The sequence below is a fragment of the Camellia sinensis genome, chromosome 10 (assembly GCF_055761805.1).
Source record: "Camellia sinensis isolate YWXY chromosome 10, ASM5576180v1, whole genome shotgun sequence".
NCBI lineage: Eukaryota > Viridiplantae > Streptophyta > Magnoliopsida > Ericales > Theaceae > Camellia > Camellia sinensis.
The window spans coordinates 162,145,791-162,166,795 of NC_138970.1; the positions used below are offsets into that span (position 1 = coordinate 162,145,791).

General features: G+C 42.3%; 1 long non-coding RNA gene across 1 annotated transcript; it reads right to left on the minus strand.

Annotated features, from left to right (window-relative positions):
* Positions 1-14,437: 14,437 nt before the first annotated feature.
* LOC145801770 (uncharacterized) lies at positions 14,438-16,227 on the minus strand. Its single transcript, XR_014343426.1, has 2 exons — positions 16,120-16,227; positions 14,438-14,634 (listed from the first exon to the last, which is right to left on the minus strand). It is a non-coding gene; the product is annotated as an uncharacterized LOC145801770 (long non-coding RNA).
* Positions 16,228-21,005: the final 4,778 nt, after the last annotated feature.

Here is a 21,005-nt window from a genome sequence, read left to right on the forward strand (position 1 = left end):
TTAACTTAAAAAGGGTGATTCTATTTACACATCACTAATACTTTTAGTATACACCATTACTTAGTGCACACAAAAAATAAGTTTTAGGATTTAAAAATATCTTAGTTCACACGTTAACTTTCCATTACCAACCCTATATTAACACATTACTAACTATTTGAATACACACCATTACACACATCAATAACTCTTCATCTTCACCACTACACACAACAAAAACCCCACGATCTTCAGAACAGAGACCATCTTGGTCAGCCTTGATCTCCATCATCGGCGAAGGTTTCAGTTGGCCTCCATCTTCAATGATGTTGATCTCCATAGTTGGTGTTGAACTCTCGTCATGTCTCATCTTGTCATTTTAGATTGCCGGCAGAGTGTTTCATTTGGCTTTCATCTTCGCTAGTATTGATCTTTATTGTTGATCTTGAACTCTCGTCTCTCATTGTTTTTTCAAATTCATCAAATTAGTCATGTTCACAAATATAGAATTGAACAAACTTAATGTGTTCAAAAACTTATATCTAAATAATGAATAAAAGTGAAATTTATTTTAACCGAACTAATTTAAAATATGCAATTTTTTATGTATGAACATTTAATATTTGCTCAATCTTAAAAATTTGAACAAAATTATTTTGTTCAAATATATAATCGAACATTGTGTAAAAGTTTAACTCTAGTTATCTGAACACGACGAACAAACTTATCTTCCCAACATACGAACAAGATAAATAAAAAATCAAAAAATCAAGTCATAAACTAACATTTTCAATGTTCAAATCAACGTTTTTAATATTTATATTGGAACTAACTATCTTAGTGTCATCCATGACGTGCAAATTTTCAAAACTAATTGATTTCAATATACTTAAACCTTAAATCTTCAAAGGCAATAATGTTTTGAGTTTGAAAACAAGTATAATAGAGAAGAGAATGAAGTGAGCTATTTGATAATGAATGATATCATGAGTGTATGTTAGTGGCGAAGATAATGAAAAAATACAATGTTTATATGTTAAAACCCTAAACCTTATAAGAATGATGGTATGTAAAGAGTATTTTGTATTTTTAAATATGAATTTTTGAATGGATAGAATGCACTTCATGTTGTCCTTAATGGTCATTTTATTGGAGGATATTATTGAAATATAAATTTAATCTATTAATGGTGTGTACCGAGAGTATTAGTAGTGTATAAATAGAATCGCCCAGTGAAAAATCATTATTTAATTTTTAGTGCTTATAATGGTTCAGGTTAAGACTCGACCTTTTAATATTGTTTGATTTGAAATTCAGTACTCATTGTTGTTTATACTCCTTGTAACACCCCCCAGTTAATGACATAATGAAAAATCTAATTAATTCAACCAATCATCTCACTTATACATTATTAAATTTAAAAAGTGAACCTAAAACATGAGCTTATATATTACTTTCCTTATTTTTTTGTAAATAAATAAAAAAAAAAAAGATAATGACCCGCTCAATCCCTATACATATTGCCTAGACTTAAGTCTCTGCCAATACTGAAGTGCATTGTTTGACAGTGTATGAGCACAAAATAATCTTCTTGTATAATCCTATTGACCGAGTTTGCACTCTTCCAAATGTCATCGCTTTACTACCTGAAAACACAAATGTGAGCTAGCCGGTGGGTGTGTGCCGGAAACCTCTCCGATGCCTAAGTCAGCAGATAGACAATAAACACAAAAGCTCTGTGTTTTTGAGAATAAAAACTGTGATACCTATACATAGGTCCTATACGAGCTTTTATAGATCCCGCGAGTCACAATCCTAGTAGGACTTTTATTCCCCAATGTAGAATCCTCCTAGGAATCACATCTCTAAAATATAATGCTTATCTTTTAACACCCTTCTCACTGCTTAACCAAGTGAGATGGTTCAAACCCTATACCATGGTTTGGTAACAGCATAACCGAGCTAGCACAACCTTGCCTTACACCAGACTTAATCGGGCTCACTCAGCTCGGTGTTATCTTGGGTAACACGGTCAGTCTTGAGATTGCGCCCTGTAGTGCTATCCTCTAGCTCGGTTCTTCTTCAACTAATACGTCGGTCAAGGGCATCGAGACTAGGCCACTGGTAGCCACCTCGGACCGAACTGACAGGATCAAGGACAAAGCTACGTAGACCATTACCTCGGCCCATAGCTCAGCCCATAGCTCGGTCTATTTCAACATCCGGACTTAGCTCCACCCAAGTTACTCATAAATTACCCTCTCAATTGCTCCTTAATTCAATCTGCAATGCATGATTTGGGATTTAATTATCTTCAAGCCGCACTAAAATATCGCCTGAGGTAAAGTCCCTCAGCTAATTGAGAGCTAAAATATCCACTCGGTTGCAACATCCTTGACGTAGTACAGCCCACTTTCCCACGCTGCTGACACCATGTCCTCACTGGGACACGTGGCGCCTCTTGATTGCCCCTACTGCTACGACAATCGTCAAACATAACTCCAAAATTTAAACATTCCTACCTTTTTACCTCAATTTTACACCTATTCCTACCATCTTCAAACGTTCATCGTCACTGTTCATCTTCTTTATGAAAAACCTCTCGCATTCTTTAACCCCAAATCCTCACTTTCTACTGCCAAGTTTCCAACCCAGCACCTGAATCGCTTGGTTTGCTCATCCCAGTCACAACAGCTTGTTTATTGGATTCTGCCTTCAAGCTTCAAACTCGTAAGTTGCTAATGCATCTCGCTAGCGTTCTTATTTTTTTTTTATTAATTTCCATGATTCCAGCAACTAATCCCCCTATAAGCATGTTATGTACACTTTAGAGTGTTGGGATTTAAACCCAAAACCTCACACTCAAGCTTGAAAAAACACTCTAGCTGGATTTTAAATCTGCTTAAGACATGGCATTTGACCAACAATTGTGCTGTGACTGAACTAGGAATTTGTTTGCGACCCTTAGGCTTGAACTTGACCGAACTAGAAGCAAGTTATACCCTAGTGCACTAATCACCAACCGTGCTACAAACCTTATGCTGGCCCTATTTTTTGGCCGACCTGTCTGTGACCCAGATACAGCCGAGCTAGGTGTTTTTTGTTTGTTTACCTATTTACTTAGCCCCGTCCAGTTTATCTGGGCATAACACTTTTTCATTTCCACTTTGTAGACTTAACTAGGTTGGCCAGGCACACCCTTGCACTTTGCCTCTAGGCGATTTAGCTCTACCGAGCCACCCCAAGCTGCCTCAGCCCCAGGCTAGGCATTTGCATCCACTTGGAACATAACAATTTTTAGGTATAATGGGTAAATACTGGTTCTTGGTGGACTCACCTGGGCTATGGCAGAATTTCGAAGGGAATACCACATTCCAGATGACGTCCATCTCTCCCTAACCGAACTAGACATAACACCATGGGGCAAGCCAGGATTTGTCCCATTCACCGTGGTGTCTATTGTAAAGGGGGGACTTCTGTTTCCACTCCAACCCTTGATCTACGAATTCCTTAGGCAGACTAGGCTATGCCCCACATAATTATCCTCCAACACGTATAGAATAATAAATGGCATAGCCAAACTAAATCGCCGTCTTGGCCTCAACCTCAGACTGGCCAAGCTTTTCCATCAATACTCGCTCGGTCAGAATGATGACAGTTGGGTATACTATCTTAGAGTAAGAAGGGGCTGAGAGAAAATCATTAAAAACACACCTGATAAGACTTGAATGATGATGATTTTCTCTAGGTGTATGGAAACTTTGAGGATCACGAAGCCCAAATACCAGGATACAACATCAACTGGAACAAAGGGACAGCTGGTAAGAACAGCTCGGTCTCATCTTTTCCCGTTCATCCAAATAACCGCTGTACTAACCCTTGCGTTCTTCTTTCGATATGCAGATTTGAACCACTTGAAATCAACTTATGCCTACGCCAATCAAGACGCACTCCGAGCCACGCTACGATACCGGCATCGAAAGTGGATCGAGCTACCCGACATACAACTGACCTACCGTTACAGCGGCAAAAGGAAGACCAGGGTGACCGATTTCCTTCTTGAACCTTCCCTCGAGCCAAATCCCACACTTCTCCAGATCAACCTAATTCCACTTACAGAAGAACAAGAAATGGAAAAAAAAGAGGACTGTGCGAGCACTCATCACCGAGCAGACCTCCGGTGAAATGCAAACCGGGCTAGAGCCATCTAGTCAACAACGTAAAATCGTGGTTGCCCTTCCAACTACTAGGGCCGCCACATCTCGATCAAGCAAGCGTGCATGTACCTTATCGACCGAACCGCAACGCTTGGTAGATGAGGAGGACATTGTGCTTCCTAAAGCTACGCTGTCGAGCCTAGAGCCTGTGCGCTCTGACCGAGCAAGCCCTTCAGAATGAGCACCCTCAATGACTTACAAGAACCGTGTTGTAACCACCACGGATTTGGTGGTTGCTGACAAGGACCACATGCTCGCTTTCAACCTCTCAAAGAGTGTCTACTGCCACCAGACATGGAGCATCACGACCACCTAACTCTATTCGCTCGGTGATCAAATCGATGGTGCTTGTAAGTTCTTCTACCCAGGTGTTTCCATATTAAGCATCTATTTGCTCGATTTTGCCTAATCTCTTCCTTTCCTATCGCAGGCCCTGCAGAAAAACCACGTGGTCCACAAGCGTGTGCTTGAACTCCGCAAGACCGCTCGAGCGGCTGTGGCTGATGCGAATGCTAGGACGGCCAAGCTGAAGGAGGCCCAGCTAAAGTTAGCCGAGCTGGAATCCGAAAACAAGCGTCTGACTGAGCTAGTTAACGCTGTGGAAACCGATAAGCGAAAAGCCCTGGCCGAGAAAAAGGACTACTACCTGCGTGAAGTGGCAAAGGTAGAAAGAAAGAAGAGTGCCGAGATCGCCGAGCTACAAAAGAAGATAGAAGACGCTGAAGACCGAGGCTTTAAAGAAGGGGAGACAACCTACGTCTTGTAGTGTGATGCTGCCAAAGATATCTTTTTCAAATGCTGGTGGAAGGCTGCTGCCGTTAAGCTCGATCAGGGACTAGACACCGAGATCTTTTAGAACCTTCCCCTTCAGTTTATTCCAAGCTACATGTCGGACTACGCCAACGTGGTCCAACAGAAGTTTCTTCAAAAGGGGGAGGAGGAAAAAAACACTGAACTACATAATGCCCCACCTGCAAACATTGACCCCGGTCTCCAGCCTCTTCTGCTAGCTCGGGTGGATCCGCACAGCCAACTGATGCCAAGTGTAGTTAAAGGGGAAAACATGACCAACCTAGCTCAAGAGGTTGCCGCTGAAGCCGGCCTATTGAGTGGCAAAGCTTGTGTTGATTTGGACGCCGACCTAGATGATCTGTTTGCCCGATTTTTCTCTTGTTGTATATTTTTTCGCTTTTCACTTTCAGTTAAAAAAATGCAACTGGGCTATAAGACCCTTCTTTGTACTGAATTTCCAATGAATGAAATTTCTTATTTTGCCCAACTTTTTGTTCGGTTAATGTACTTTTTCCCTTATTGTACTAACTTTCTACAAGCCTAGCTGGCCTAATTTAGCTCGGCCTTCCCTTATCCTGACACCTTTTTTGGTCGAGACAAGCATCTCGGCTGGACAACAACTTTAGGATTTTAGATAAGTGTTGGTCAAACCTGCCAACCTTCTTCAGCCTAGATCCTTATCTCGGCTAAAGAACAAAAGATGTTTGGTCAAACCTGCCAAACTTTCTTCAGCCTAGATCCTTATCTCGACTGAAGAAAGAAAAAAGGGTTGGTCAAACTTGCCAACCTTCTTCAGCCTAGATCCTTATCTCTGCTGAAGAAAGAAAAAGTGTTGGTCAAACCTGCCAACCTCCTTCAGCCTGGATCCTTATCTCGACTGAAGAAAGAAAAAGTGTTAATCAAACCTACCAACCTTCTTCAGCCTAGATCCTTATCTCAGCTGAAGAAAGAAAAAGTGTTGGTCAAACCTGCCAACCTTCTTTAGTATAGATCCTTATCTCGGCCGAAGAAGAGAACTAAATGTTGGTCAAACCTGTCAACCTTGTTGATTGCCCCTAGTTGGCAATAACTATGAACAACTTTTACAGTAAAAAGAATTGTGCTGGAAAAAACTACTTGCTTTATTTGAAAAAAGAAAATTACAAGTGTTTTAAGGAAAAGCTAAAAATAAAATAGTTTGAGATTGGTCGTGTTCCATGGCCTGGGAATAGCTTTGTTGTCCATATCTTCCAAGTGATATGCCCATTTTCCTGCTAAACCAATCACTTTGTATGGTCCTTCCCAGTTAGGTCCTAACTTGCCATCTCCAGGTACCAAAGTATTGCCCATTACTTTGCGCAGTACCTAATTTCCAATCTTGAATTGCCTTGGGTGCATTGTTTTGTTTTATTTCCTAGATAACTCTTGTTGGTATGAGGCAATGTGTACTAATGCCCTTTCTCTTCTTTCTTCTGCAAGTTCGAGTTCCAAGGTTATGGCCTCACCATTCAAGTTTGGATCAAAATTTTCGCTTCTAATAGTAAAGAGGCCTACTTCCAGTGGGATTACCGCCTCCATGCCATAGGCCATGGAAAAAAGTGTTTCTCCAGTTGACTGCCGAGGTGTGGTACGGTAAGCCCATAAAACATGAGGAAACTCCTCAGCCCACTTGCCTTTTGCTTTTTCCAACCTCTTCTTCAGACCGTCTAAGACGACTTTGTTGGAAGCTTCAGCTTGGCCATTAGCTTGGAGGTACGCCGGTGTAGAGTTGTAGAATTCTATTTTGTTTTCTTCACAAAAGCCCCTGAAGATTTTGCCATCAAACTAAGTGTCGTTGTCGGATATTAGAGCCTTGGGTATGCCAAACCGAGTTATGATGTTCTGCTAGACGAATTTCTTAACGTCTTTTTCTTTTATAGACGCGAGTATTTCTGCCTTCACCCACTTTGTGAAATAGTTTGTTGCTGCAAGAAAGAACTTTCTGTTGTCGGGCGCAGCTGGAAGTGGTCCCACTATGTCCAGGCCCCACATTGCAAAAGGCCACAGGCTGGTCAATGATAGAAGCTCTCTGGCTAGTTGATGTATTTAGTGCATGAACTTCTGGCATTTCTCACACTTCTTGACATATTTCTCTGAATCTGCTTGCATGTATGGCCACCAATATCCTTGTAAAATTGCTCTGTAGGTCAATGATCTTCCCCTTGGGTGGCTTCCGCAGACGACTTCATGTATTTCGAACAAAAATGCTTCGACCTTATTGGGATGGACACATTTCAAGTAAGGTCCTATGAAGGATTTTTTGTACAACGTTAGTGATGGAGAGAGCCAAAATCGTTGTGATTTTGCTCTAATGTTGTTGGCTTCTTTCTTTTCTTCAAGCAAGATGTCATCTTTTAAAAATACTATAATGGGGTCCATCCAGGAAGGGCCTAGCTCGGCACAACATGCTTCGGTTGCTTCGGGTTCTTCAATACTTGGTCTGGGTAGCAAGTCAATCAGCAACGGGTGTGGGATAAATGTATCTGTCATTGACGCAAAACTGGCTGGCTCATCTGCTTTACTATTTTCCTCCCGACCGATTTGCTCTATCCGGACTACTTTGAACTTCATGATCTCTTTTCTGACCAAGTCTTGGTACTTAGCTATCCTATCATCCTTTGCCTCGTAGTCACTTGAAATCAAGTTGGCAACCAACTGGGAGTCACTGTACACCATCAGATCGGTGGCCTTCATGAGAAGTGCCGATTTTAAACCTACTAGCAATGCCTCATACTCCGCCTCATTGTTGGATGTTGGGAAACCAAGGTTGACTGCCTGTTCAATTGTTAGGCCATCCGGTGAGATGAGGACTATGCCTAGTCCTGCGCCGTGCTTGTTGGATATTCCATCTACGAAGAGTTTTCACATTTCTCCGACGAATAGCTTCCAGCAAGTTGAGGGGTCTGATGATGTCTTGGGATCAAAGGTGTTGCCGATGCCTTCATCCAGGTTATTGTCTGCCGTTGGGCTTTGATCCTCACTGTCTGATTGTCTCAAGACTCTACTTTTGGGTGAGTCCTTGCTGACAGTGTTGTGGTTTGTTCATTCTTCCCTCTCCTCAAGCCCGAATGGCTTGCTATGCAGTTGGGTGTTGTAGACGTCCCCGAACGTCCTGGGAGGGAATCTCGTTTTGTTCATTGGGGCTTACTACAGCTCGGACTCAAATGTCACAGTTCTTAATTTGATCTCGCAAAATGCAATGCGAGATTGATAAATCACCAAAGAGTCCAAATCTGGCAAATTGTTTTTGAAAAACTGATTTTTAAAAAGAAGTGCCAAACATAGACTGCTTTGCCAAATACAGAGTCGCCACCTAAATATTTATTTTTTGGGGGAATTTAGGAAACCCTAACTTGTTGCCTAAGGCCACGTTTCTGTCATTACCAAAGTTACCTCGGCTCGGGAACTTGGGTACGATTGGGGAAGGTCAGCTATGAGCACCCCCGCTCGCCTGATCAAAGATTGGCCACTACTAAGCATGATATCGAGTTTTGAAAACATATGTGCTCTTATTCCGGTTATTAGCCTAGAATTACTATGTGATGCACACAGCATACAAGTATAGACTAGATTGCCTAAGTAGGAACAAAGCATCATATATCCGTTTGTTTTGAAAATGGATTGAAGTTTGCTACTCGCAATTAGGCTAAAATACGGGTTTCGATGAATTATTCCAATTCAAGCAACCTAACCTTCACCCACAGGCATTCAGGCAGTTATACCACATAAGCACATAGCCTCATAGTAAGCATGCTATCATGGCAGTCACTCACACACATGCAAGGATGCTAAAGCATAAACACTTACCGAGTACTCCGAGCCAAAGAAAAAAGCTAATTAGAAAACATGCATGAATCCTAACTATGCTGAGATGCCTAATGCAACACATGCAAAAATGCAACTACAATAGGCTCGGCTATCCTAAGATGGCATATGAGATGCAACAATCGATACATGTATTCAACTTGGAATTGGAATACAATGCAGTTAACATGATGCGCCGAGCCCGGTGCATGCAAAACAGATGAATGGATGCAAACATGCGAGCATAAGTATGCTAATTGAAATATGCCCTAAACTAACCATCAAAAGTTAGTAAATAAAAGGGAGAAAGACGTGGGGTTAGAAGACATACATCACACACACGCACACTTATTACAACATTGCCCTCCTCGGAGGATCCGAATAATACAAAACCAGATGAATAATGAACTACATCTAATTATTACACAACATTAACTAATTAACAAACTAGCTAAGTAAGCATGTAAACTAAATGAATGTGACTATCTCGGCTCTGTTTTAGATGACAATGGATGCATGCATGCTCGAGTCGCCTCGTCGGGAAATCCATCGTGATGCTTCATCTCGCCTTTGTGTGCAATTTATTTCAAAAACTTGCACGAAGCTCCAAGAGGCTAAAACTCCACCCTGGGAAGCTGTGGGAAGGCTGCCGACTAGCCAATGGCATGGGAGACCACCTGCCAACCACCCCTTTGTGTTGGAGACCAAAAAGGGTGGTCGGCCTGCCAGAAAACCAGGTCGGCCGACCACTTTTCTGCCCCTGGATTTTGGTTTTTTGCAACACAAAGCAATAGGGAAGCATGGCAAGGTATTTTCAACAAATGTGTGCTCGACCAGTCTCCCTGTCATAGCAAAGGCTCTAGGGAGTGTAACCCTCGACCCTCGGACCACCAATCACACATCTCGATGCATGATGGCTGTGGAGTCGGATTGCATGACATAATGTGACATGAATGCACAAATAAGAATCTAAAGCCAACAACTCTACCATGGATAGTCAAGAGTGTCGGCGACCGGGAATCGAGGCACGTTTTATCACTTGGAGTATGAAACGCTCCTCGTTTCCCGTGTTTGGGCTAACTCCTATCCCAAACATGATGAAACAAGAATAGCATGCACAATGCAACTTCTAGCATGCAATTCTAATGTAATGCAACCAAATGATACAAAGATGCAAGGAATGACATGCAAGCATGCAAATGGCATACACAATGCTATGAACTACACATGGCATACTCAATGCACATGGACTAAACAATGGCATACACAATGCACATGTGAAGATTAACAAACACAATGAGATGAATAAGGCATGCTCAATTCAATGATCAACTCATGCGACAACATGGACTATGTGGCATACACAATGCAAGATGGACTTAAACCAAAGTGAATGGGCCTCGGCTACACCCAAATCAGTGGCCAAACATGATGAAATGAAGCAACAACACTCATGCAAATATGCCCAAATGCAAGGGACCAAAACTATGGCACAAAGTGTGACTCTACCAATGCATGGAAAGCATGTAATATAGCATATAACAACACATTTTCTGGCTCTGAAATGACATACGAAAGGGTCCCGAATCATGCAAATATGTTGCATGCTAGATGGCCCGAATACCGAAACTAGTGAAGTGTGTTACACTAGAGGTGCACAAAGCAATGCACAAATGGAAAAACCAACTCCAAACAGACTCTAGGTAGGTCCAAGATAGTGGGAAAATGGCCTAAAATGATGGCTCAAAATGCATAGAAATGAAGCTCATGCTAAGGCTAAAACAAGCACAACTCTCAAACGCATTGAAGGAGTGATAAACATGAGATTATGGCAACCTTATATGCTCTGAAATATCATGCTTAATGATGCCAAAACATGTCAAGGGCCCAAGCAACACATGCTAGTGGACCCGATATGCAAAGCTAGTGAGCTTAATTGAACTATGGCCATATACAACAGTGCATGCATGACCCAAAACACTTCAAACAGAGCTAAGGCAGCCCAAAATATGAATAAAATTAGTTTGGATCATAGCCAAAATATTCTAGGAAAGAGGGCCAAAACATCATGCAATACAAGCTAGTGAACCATGATTAACACTACAACCATATGAAGCACATGAGAGGCCACCAAACCAGTCAAAAATAGAATCATGGCATGTCAAATGAAGCCCAAAAGCCCACTGAAACTTGACCAATGCATGCAAGAATGACATGCCCCTTCGATAGGCTATAAAGAGGGTTGTTCTACACATGCAAGATGGACACCCAAAATGGCAAAAAGGGCTCTAGAAAGAGCCTATGCAGGTCCTAAAACCCACCAAAAATGGCCTGAAACATGGCTTGGAAACATGCAAATAAGGGCTCCTTTGTTAGGCCAAATATGCTAGTAAACAAGACAAGGGGTGAGAGGGTCACCCCTCTCTGATTTTGGTGCTCAAAACAATATAATAACCACTGAAAATCTATTGGATTTTAGTGGTCAAAAGGGCCAACAAAGCTCAACACAAAGACCCTAATGCATGGCTCAAAACAAGATGAAATGAAGCATGCAAGGGGGTAGATGACCCTCAACAGAAAAATTGTCTTAAACAAACATGTTAATGACCTACAAACAAGACTTTTTCAGTTTATGACAAAACCCAAATATGCTTGCAAGTATGGCTAAGAGATGAAGCAAAATAAAGACCAAAAGAGGGAAAGAAGTGTTACCCTTGAAGCTCAGCAACTCTAGCAGCTTTGAGGCCAAAAACTCAGACCTTAGGACCTCTCAAGACCTTCTAAGAAGCTTAGGTTGGTGTTGGCGGTGTTGGGCTAAGAGGTGTAGTGTAAATGTGCAAGAACCATGGACTTTTGAGACTAAAATAGAGAGATATAAAGAGGGAGGTGTATATGCCTTAGACAAATTTTCTGAACCTTTGCAAATGAGGGAGAGGGTCTCTCTTATAGAGGAACAAAGGTCCAAGCTTCTTCAAGAAGCTTGTGCAAAGGTCCAAGCTTCTTGAGGAAGCTATAGCAAAAAGGGTCAAGCTTCGTGAGGAAGCTAGAGCCAAAGGGTCAAGCTTCTTCAAGAAGCTAAAAAGAGTTGAAGCTTCTCTTAGAAGCTTAGAGCAAAGGGCCCAGCTTCTTTAAGAAGCCAAAACAAGGTTGCCAATCCTTCATACACGTGTATGGAGGATGCAGTCTATGCCTTCTAGCTGGCACAGCTGGCACACACTCACAGAGACAGAAAAGGAGGAAGTTGGCCGACCAGTTCAAGTGGTCGGCCGACCACCTACCTGGTCGGCCGACCACCTACGACCAGGGTTAAAAGGTTCAAGCTTCAAAAGTTGGTCGACAGCCTCTAGGGGTGGTCTCCCAACTCAATGCAAGCTAGTGGTATGATGGGAAACTAATAATTGTGGCTCAAAAGTCAAGGAGACCAACTAGTTGATAAGAAAAATCGGCTGGCAGGGAAAAGTGGTCTCCAAGAAGAAAAGGTGGTCTCCCACCCTTGTACCACCTTCCAAACAATGAAAATAGGGTCCATGCCAAAAATGAACCAAGATGGATGCAAAACGAAGGTTCGGGGGCCAAAACGCGCGGCTGGAGGCCCCGAAAATTGACTGTTAAGCATCGAAAGTGGCGTGCGACCATGAAGGTGGTCTCCCAGGCCATAGTGTCCCTCTAGAGAGAGGAAACAAGGTGTGTGCCAACAACCGGAGCAAACGGAGAAAGTTAAGCGGTCTCGAACTGAGGCGCACGGCCGACGGCTCCGAAAACCAAAAACTAGTCTCCAAACGGGAAAAGTGGCCAACGACCACGAAGAGTATCCAACGGCCACTGAGAGATGGTCTACAAGACCTCTCCCTCCCTTCGGGAAGAGAAAACAGAACCCAGTTCGCAAATCGAAGCAAAGCACAAAAGAGTCCCAAAGTCCGAAGGCAAGGCTCTCAGCCGAGACTCCGTAACCTCAAAACGAGCACAACATGCGCAATCACCGAGCGCTCAATCGATGACGTCTGAGTCTTAAGGTTAGTCAAAAATGGGGTGTCTACAGGTGTCCTGCTTTGGGGGCTGTGCAATTCCTACGGCACTATCCCCCCTTCTTTTGGTTGCCCCGGTCAAGTCGATTGGGTAAACATGATGACTTCCTAGCGTGAACTTGGCCACAAAGTCTGCAAAATCTTGGGCCTTTATTGTGGTTCTCGGTTGAAACTTAATATCGAACTGGCCCAACTCCACTGCCCATTTCAAGATTCGTCTAGAAAAATCCATCCTCTCAAACAAGGCTTTTAAGGAGAAAGCCGTTAAGACAATCATGGTGTGGGCATGGAAATAGTGTGACAACTTTCTTGAAGCCATCATCAAAGCTAAGGCTAGCTTTTGCTATGTCTTGCCAACATAAAAGACAGGCAAGAGTTGTATTCCCTCCACTCTGACCAACACTACGCTAACTACATGCTGGGAGACTGCCAAGTACAAAAAGAGCTCTTCTCCTAGTAATAGGGTTACTAACAATGGAGGAGTGGTCATGTAGTCTTTCAATCTTTGCAGGGCACGGTTGCACTCATCATCCCACTCAAACTTGGCCTTCAGTGCCTGGAAGAATGGTTGACACTTGTTTGACGATCGACTTATGAATCCATTGAGCGCGGCTGCTAGGCGTGAGATGCTGTACCTTTTTGACTATGTTGGGCCTCTCGAGATCTTAGATGGCTTTGATCTGAGAGGGATCAGCTTCTATACCCTAGTTGGTCACTAGAAAGGCCAGGAATTTGCCTAACCCTACACCGAATGCGCACTTAGATGCGTTCAGATGCAACTTGTGGGACTTCAAAATTTGAAACATTTCATCTAGGTCCTTGAGATGGTCCTTCTCATCTCTGCTTTTGACCACCATGTCATCTTTGTAAGCCTCCATTGTTCTGCCTAACAATGGTTCAAACATTTTGGTGACCATCCGTTGGAATGTAGCCCCTGCGTTCTTTAGGCCAAAAGGCATGACCTTGTAACAGTATAGTCCTCTAGGTGTTGTAAATGACGTGGCCTCTTGATCCTGTTTATACATAGCGATCTGGTGGTAACCGTAGTATGCATCAAGAAAGCTAAGTCGGTTATGCCCTACTATTAGGTCCACCCGTTGGTATATTCATAGTAGGGGGAAACTGTCCTTTGGGCATGCTTTGTTGACTGTTTTGTAGTCCACTCAAATGCACCATTTTTCTTTCTTTTTCGGTACAACTACAGTTTTGGAAATCCACTTGGGATAGTGTACTTCTCTGATTATTCCTACCTCTAGTAGGTTTCCCACTTCCTCTGCCATTATCTCTGCGTGGTGGAGTGCCGATTGGCGAGTTTGCTGTATCACTAGTCTGGCAGTTGGATGGACATTAAGTTAATGGCAGATGAAGTTAGGGTCAATGCCAGGCATGTCATACGGTGTCCAGGTGAACACTTCGATGTTAGAGGCAAAAAATTCCATGATCTCTATTCTCTCAGTGCTGGACATAGATGAGCAGAGCAAAAAGAACTTTTCTAGGTTCTTTTCATCTAGTCTTACTGTCACGCCCCAAAATTTGAGACCGCAAGAGAAATATATAAAGTACAACTCAAACAAAATAGATAACCACAATACGTTAATATACACATACAAGCGGAGTTATGACATGGATAACTGATTTGAGTTCCACTAGAGGTTTACAAATATTGTCAAACCAAAAGGTAAAAGAAAAGAGAACACAAAAACAAACTACTAGTCTAAATTTTCAAGTGAACCACGGCTCTAAAACTTCATCTTGATTGTCTTCGGGATAACCTTCCCCGTCGTAAGCTGCTTCTTCACCTGGCATGACACGCCATGAGCTTGGAATGCCCAGTAAAAACACACACACCCTCATATCTTCTATCAATCAATCATACACAAAACAAATCAAGTAACACAACATACTTACATTAAGGTTTTATAAATCAGTGGTTAGACTAGGCATTTAGGACCCCCCAAAGAGATCCTTCTACCCAACCACAAGGATTGAACACCAGACTATTCAGAACTCCCCCTTTGCTGCTTTGCAGACCTTACCACCTATGCCCACCTTCCGATTATTTACCTGTCAGTGGCATTGATGGACCTCAAAAGGGACGGCCAACAAGTGGGCTCGCTTACACCCAAATCGTGCCTCGGGCTCGCTTACACCCTGCACATACCATACCAAAGGGCTCGCTTACACCCTACACATACCATACCAAAGGGCTCGCTTACAACCTGAAGCCGCCGCATAGAGTCTGAATGCATGCAGGTCAACCCCGGTGCTCGCTTAAACTGCTTACGCAAGACTTAACTCATTTGGTATTAACCCCATCATAATTCATGTCATGCATATGTATAAAATTGTTCTAAAACACTAAGATAAACGTCACCCATTGCCAACCCCTTATCATTTCCCATTTATTAGATCTTTTGCTAGGTGAGTTAGTCACATTCGGTAATTTGGTCAATTAAACGAGTATGGGAAAAACATAGTAGAGGAAATATAGTCCATGATCATCATACATAAGTACATAAGTATAGTTAAGCAAGAAATAACATTAAAAAAGGCCTGAAACACTTAGAGACAAGTCACATAGTACAACACAATTTCCAGCACCGGTCGGTTCTGCAGGGTTAAAAAGAACGCTTTGGTAAAAATACTTCTCGGTCAAATTAGGGGCTGAAATTGCACAGAAATAATAATTAACCTGTCTAGTTTCAATTCCAATTCACAGAATGTGCATAGCACCTCCAGAAATTCATCCACAAGCTATATTCAAAAACCTGTCCAGATTTGTCACCCATTGGGAAAACTAGCGTTTCTCTCAATCTACCCGATGGTTTTTACTCAAATAAAATCTGTTGGAAAGAGGACTCAGATTTCTAAATTCTGACAAAAGAACCAACACGAAATGATTTTTCTAGAATTTTATAAAATTACTAAAAGTGGACTGTTTTTCAGAGATTCAGGACCAGATTTTTCAACAAATTATCCAAGCCCTAAAAACACACAATTAGGGGCTAATAAAATTGTCACAAGCTCTAAACATACCAATTATCTTCCAATAAATTCAGATTTGAGAAATAAACAGGTTTGATATTTCTTTTAAATATTAAAAATTGCAGCAGTGCATAGTTTGAATAAAATTGTAAGACAATGTCACCAATTCACACCCACACAAGCATACACACCAAAAACTCAATTTACCATCAATACATAACCCAAGGGAGCATCTAGACAATAGGAAGATATGGGTAAAGAAAAAAAATTGAGAAGACAAGGGAGAGGTGTATTTTTACCTTCAAGAAGTCTTTTTTTTTTTTTTTTCTTCTCACTTCTCTACTCCCCTTGACTTCCCTTGAGCAAACTCTCCCTCTCTCACCCTCTCCTTGAGCTGATCCAAAAACGTGGGTGTGGATTGGGACCAACTCTCAATTTATATAAGATAGGTAGCTTAATGGCTAAGGGACTAAATATCTAGATATTTATTTATTTATTTATTTTATTTATTTCTTTGTTGTTATCAACCCACTCTTCCACCAATATTATATATATATAAAAACTATGTATATATTCAAGACACAATAATATTCCATTCAAATAAATAATTAATGAAAGAACAATAATAAAAAAAAATTAGAAATAAGAATAAAATGTGTGAATTAATTTAGAAATTATGAGGTAAATAAATAAAACCAAGTTTTAGGATAGTTCCAATCATAAAGTGGTGTTCTATGATTTAATTATGGTCACACACGGAGAAATTATTCCTTACTTGGGCCCTTACATAGATTTTTACGGAACTAGGGTTAAAATGCTATTAACCTAAGACTCAGGGTTCCAAGTGTAATAAAAAAAAAATTTAGGGTCTCTACAACCTATCCCCCTTAAATAAATTTCGTCCTCGAAATTAGATCATACCTTACGTCCCAAATAGTTGTGGATAATTTGCCCGCATCGCATCTTCACGTTCCCAGGTGAACTCTTCAATACCATGGTGACGCCAGAGTATCTTAAGAAGGGGAATTGTCTTCCCTCGCAAGTTCTTTTCTTGTCTGTCTATAATTGCTACAGGTCCTTCTTCAAAGGTAGCGTCCTCATTGAGTTGGATTTCTTCCCAGTTGATGATGTGAAAAGGGTGCATTATGTACTTCCGCAGCATAGATACATGGAAAACATCATGTACTCCAGCCAACTGTGGGGGTAAAGCCAACTTGTACGCAACCTCTCCGATTTTCTGAAGTATCTCGAAGGGTCCAATATATCGAGGTGATAATTTTCCTTTCTTTCCAAAACGAATAATCCCTCGGCGGGGCTGAATTTTTAGGAAAACATAATCACCGGTAGCGAAGGTTAGCGGTCTTCTCCTTTTATCTGCATAACTTTTCTGACGATCTTGAGCTGCCACTAATCTTTGTCGAATAAGTTTCACCTTTTCTGTAGTTTCTTGCACGATTTCTGGGCCCAATAGACTCACTTCTCCAACTTCAGTCCAACAAACTGGTGATCTGCAAGGCCGACCATACAGTGCTTCGAATGGAGCCATGCCAATACTAGCCTGGAAACTATTGTTGTATGTGAACTCCACCAGCGGTAGGTGTCGCTCCTAGCTCCCTTTAAAATCCATCACACAAGCTCTTAACATGTCCTCCAAAGTTTGAATGGTACGTTCTGACTGTCCATCAGTTTGAGGATGAAATGCGGTACTGAAACATAATTCAGTCCCTAACGCTTCCTGTAAGCTTCCCCAGAATCAGGAGGTGAAACGCGGGTCCCGGTCGGACACAATTGATACAGGAATTCCGTGTAATCGGATAATTTCCTTAATGTAGAGATGACTCAGCGATGGCAAAGTGTCGGAGATTTTATATGGCAAAAAGTGTGCAGTTTTTGTCAAACGATCAACTATAACCCATATAGCATCATATCCTCTCGGTGACCTGGGTAGTCTAGTGACGAAGTCCATTGTTACATGCTCCCATTTCCATTCTGATATCGGCAAGGGCTGAAGCATCCCTCCAGGTCGCTGGTGTTCTGCCTTTACTTGCTGACACGTAAGGCATCTGGCTATGAATTGAGCCACATCTTTCTTTATTCCCCTACACCAATATTGACGTTTTAAGTTTTGGTACATTTTCGTGCCTCCTGGGTGCACTGCAAACACTGAATGGTGGAACGCCTTTAAAACTTTTTCTCTAAGTGACTCATCTTGTGGTACTAACACTCTACCCTGATGTCTCAAACTTCCATCTGAATGAATCGTCCAATCAGGTATAGGATCGCCGGATGCTATTCGTGCTTTTATGAACGCCACCTCTTGATCATACTTCTGTGACTCTATTACCTCGTTCAGTAATTTGGGTGTAGCGATTTGAGCGCCAAGGTATACCTTCCTGTCCTGAGCTTTCATCTGTACTCCAAACTCATTAAGTGTTCTGACCATGTTCCATTCCTTGAGTGCCAAGCTAGCAATAATTCCCCGGTTCTTGCGACTCAAGGCATCCGCCACCACGTTAGCTTTGCCAGGATGATAGGATAGAGTAAAATGGTAATCTTCGAGGTATTCTAGCCGCCGTCTTTGTCTCATGTTCAAGTGTTTCTGCGTGAACAAATACTTCAAGCTCTTATGGTCCGTGAAAATCTCAAATTGTTCACCATACAAATAATGACGCCACTGCTTTAATGCAAAAACCATTGCTGCCAACTCTAGATCGTGTGTCGGATAATTCTTTTCATGCGGTTTCAGTTGCCTGGAGCCGTAAGCTACCACCTTCCCTTTTTGCATTAGCACACAGCCTAGCCCATCCTTGGACGCGTCGCAATATACCGCATATCCTATGTCTCGCTCCGGAATGATGAGTATTGGGGCACTAGTCAATCTCCTCCTGAGTTCTTGAAAGGATTGTTCACATGCTTCGTTCCAATCGTATTTTACCCCTTTTTTGCGTTAGACGAGTCATCGGCTTAGCTAGTTTAGAAAAGTCTTGAATAAACCGTCGGTAATAGCCGGCCAACCCTAAGAAACTACGAACTTCAAATACTGAGGTTGGCTGTTTCCAATCTAATACTGCTTCCACCTTGGCCGGGTCTACAGCGATTCCATGCTCCGACACGACGTGTCCCAAAAATGTGACTTCCTTCAACCAGAACTCGCATTTACTTGCTTTTGCGTACAGCTGGTTGTTTCTTAAAACTTGAAGAACTACTCTCAAGTGTTGCTCATGTTCCTCTTCCGACGGTGAATAGACTAGAATATCGTCAATAAACACCACCACGAACTGGTCCAAGTACGGAGTAAAAATTTTATTCATCAAGCTCATAAACACGTCTGGTGCATTGGTTAATCCAAAGGGCATTACCACAAATTCGTAATGGCCATATCGGTTTCGGAAAGCAGTTTTTGGTATGTCATCATCAGTGACCCGCAATTGATGATAGCCAGATCTAAGATCAATCTTTGAATAACACTTTGAACCTCGAAGTTGGTCAAAAAGGTCATCAATCCGTGGAAGTGGATATCGGTTCTTGATCGTCACCCGATTGAGTTGCCGATAATCTATGCACAATCTTAGTGTTCCGTCCTTTTTCTTTGCGAATAGAACTGGTGCGCCCCATGGTGAGGTACTTGGTCGGATAAATCCCTTGTCCAGTAATTCCTGCAGTTGCGTCTTCAACTCCCGAAGTTCAGCAGGAGCCATACGGTGGGGTGTCAGGGATATTGGTGCGGTACCCGCTTGTAACTCGATACTAAAATCTACTTCACGATGTGGCGGTAATCCTGGCAACTCCTCAGGAAAAACATCAGCGTATTCACAAACTACACGCGGAAGATTTAATTCTGATTGAGCTTCTTCATTAATGATCAAACTTGCTAACCATCCAGCAAATTGTCGATGCCACTGCATTTTACGATTTGTTGTGCTCAGGGAATCCTCTCTATCCCCCTTAAATTGGAAACACGTTCCACTAGGTGTGCAAACCGTCACCCTCTTGCGGTAGCAATCAATCACTGCTTGGTGGGCGGATAACCAATCCATTCCCAAGATTATGTCAAAATCGGACATGTTCATGACCCGAAGGTCACAACTCAAGTGTAACCCTGACACTTCTAATTTACACCCTCGACAGATTAATCCTACCCTAATACTTCCTCCCAAGGGTGATGCAACACGTAAAGTAGTTTCTAAAGGTTCACATCTAAGACCTAATGATTTAACACATGAGGTTGATATAAAAGAATGTGATGCGCCATAATCGAATAGAACATGAACCCAGGAATTATAGAGTACAAGGTTACCTCTATTTACTGATGGATCTTCATTACCTTCCTCTTGGAGGGCAAAAACTCTGCCTGTGCCTTTTTGATTACCGGTTGGTCCAACCTTTCGGTTTCCTCCTGACTTGTTCATCCATGGCCTTTGCCCGCCAATAACTTGAGCATTCGCGCTTGAACCCCCTGCTTGATTTCCCATCCCAGAAAGTTGGGGACATTCTGACTTTTTGTGCCCTATCTGGTGACAATGAAAACATTGGATTTGTGTAATAGGCTTGGTTTGTAAACTCCCTTTCTGTTGCAGCTGTTGCGACGGTCTGATGTATGGTGTCCGTACCACATTCCTTCGGTCATTTCTTCTTGGCCCTACATAGGACTGACCCCCTTTCTTCGTTTTCATCATCCAAATCCTTTTTGAGTCTGTCCACTCTCTTTCTGCATCCAATGCCGTATCCACCACATCAGCAAAAGTAGAGAGGCGCAAGGGTAACACTTTACCTCTAATAATAGGGTCTAAACCCCACTCGAATTTTCGTGCTTTCTCTCCCTCATCTGCGACGTATTGGGCTGCGTATCGCGCTAGCTCTTCAAACTTGGCTACATACTGAGTCACTGACATCTCACCCTGTTTCAAAGTTTGAAATTGCCAAATCCGCTCTTGTCTAACTGTGTTTGGGAAATATTTTCTTAGAAACAATTCTTTGAACTGAGCCCAAGTCATGCTTGTCGTGTCTCGAGAATTTTTCATCAAGGACCACCAATGATCCGCTTCTCCTTCTAGCTGATAACTTGCCAGGGCGATCTTGTCTGTATGCACAGTAATACCCATGGTTTCCAACATCTTTTCTATTTGACGAATCCAACTCTCAGCGACTCTCGGGTCAGGCTCACCTGTGAACACCGGCGGTCTTT